The sequence below is a fragment of the Anneissia japonica genome, unplaced genomic scaffold (assembly GCF_011630105.1).
Source record: "Anneissia japonica isolate Jap-2015-1 unplaced genomic scaffold, ASM1163010v1 scaffold288131_len391150_cov108, whole genome shotgun sequence".
Taxonomy (NCBI): Eukaryota; Metazoa; Echinodermata; class Crinoidea; order Comatulida; family Comatulidae; genus Anneissia; species Anneissia japonica.
The window spans coordinates 160,382-162,681 of NW_022711676.1; positions in this window are offsets into that span (position 1 = coordinate 160,382).

Genomic DNA, 2,300 nt, shown 5'->3' on the forward strand with positions numbered 1-2,300 from the left:
GACATGCGGACGTTGGTACGAGTAGGTTAGTCTACAAACGTTGCCTAAAGTAATTGATTTTACCCGGCAGAACGAAAGAAGGAAACTCCGCTTTTCAGTCCTCTTAACCACTCGTTTTTTGACAAACAATGACCTTTCAGAGGTCAAATTGCTGTCAAGAATATGAATTGGCTGCTTCGCAGCAATAACTTTGATTTATTGTTTAACACATTTAATTCTTAATTAAGCAAGATTAGCGATTGGTTCATTACAAATAAATGATTAATTAACACAACTAAAACAAATTTCATTATATTTTACAGCCGTGGTGTTCGTCATAAACTTAAACCCAAAATATGTGATGTTTTTCTAAATGGCAAACGGCTTGATAGAAAAAGTGAAGTATCATTTCTTGGTGTTTTAGTTCATGAGAACTTAAATTGGTCTAGCCATCAACAAAGTGTAGCAAATCAAATCTCAAAATACATTGCTATAATTAGCAAACTGAAACATTTCTTTCCTCTAAGTTTTTTAGTTTCTTTATACAATTCGTTTATTTTGCCCCATTTATTATATTGCAACATCATTTGGGCCGCAGACTATCCCTCGAATTTAAGAATTCTTATATTACAAAAATTGGTTGTTCAGTTAGTTACATCTTCACCATTTAAAACTGCATCTGAACCTCTATTTAAAAAACTTAACATCTTAAAAATTAGTGACCTTCATAAACTCCAGATTACTTATTTTATGTTTCAATATGTGAATAATTTAGTACCTGTATCAATCGCATTGCTTTTCTCTAACCGTGTAATATCTCATTCTTACAGTATTAGAAATCCAAATATATTACATATAAAAATATTATATATAAAAGTCCCTTTTGTTAAACTTACTAAGAGTCAATTTTTAATTACATTTTCAGGTCCCACCATATGGAATAACCTAGATAAAGATATTATTATAAATTGTAAATCCCCGAAAGCATTTAAAAGTTACATGAAAACAATATATTTATCTAAGTACAGGTCTTCTGATTGATTTGCGCTAACACTAATTATTTTTCTCCATTATTTATTTATTTATTTTTATTATTATTTCTATTCTATTTTTTTAGGGGTCAATATGAGACAAGTTCTACTTCTAGTTTTGATCCCTGTGATAGTCTAATAATTTTAAGAATATAATTGTTCATATGTATGTTTTTTCTTATGACCATTACGAAATAAATGTCACTGAATGTTACTGAATAAGTATATGTCCTGATTTCATCGTCAAAAACTACTTTTGCACACATTGCTACTCTGGATTTTGCTGCCTGATTCAACCTCTTTGTACTCATTTAGAGATTGATACACCACTTTATTAGCCAACTTTAAACACATATGTAATAGCATTTTGATTGCATATCATGTCCTGTGCAATTACAGTATGGCGAAAGCACAAGATAATCTGGTGTGGAGCAATTATATTCATGGCAGTCGTATTTTAGAATTTCATTAAATGATTTATTTAATGTAATGCTTTGATTAATGATTTAACGATTTTAATGATGGCGCGGTACAAGTTCCTGTAAAATTATGATTTGCAAAACAGTTTAACTACCTAGTATATTTTGTATTTCATTTCATTTCAACCTGAAAGAGCGAAAAACTGGAAGCATACACTAAAAATTCATAGCGATAGAATTGATACTGTATTATAAACAGTACAAACAAATCAGATTAAATTGATTTACAAATAGTTACTATTATATACAAAAAAAAAAATCAATTTTCAATTCCAGAGCAGGTGAATAATCAAATGACTAGTTTGACTTGAGCTAAAAATGAAAGAAGAGTTGAAAAATATCATTGATGGCTCATTGTAACAGAATTATATAAAGAGGAAAGTCTAATGATAAATCAATTCTCTACATTTTGGAACAATAAAAAATATCTGAAAATATTTAATAATGGTTATGGATATCCAAGTTTATTAACATTATAATAAAATACTAAGTATAAAACACAAAAATACACTAATACAGCAGTGGAATGCAATACAGATACAGTATACGAGACAAAAAAAGGGGAAAAAAATCTCCATTCATCAATAATAATAGTGTATTCATGCAGAAGGCCTATGTTGTCTAAGCCTATATTTTATACAGTATAACTCGGGCTTAGGCCTAGATGTTGGCGAAATTGTTGATGAAAGTACCCTATGAAAAATAATTATAAATAAATATACGCAGTTTTTACGTCAAAGCGAAATTCTGGTAAATAATAAAATAAAAGTTGCTTGAGAAGTTTGAAGTGATTGTTTTGAATAAAGTAACT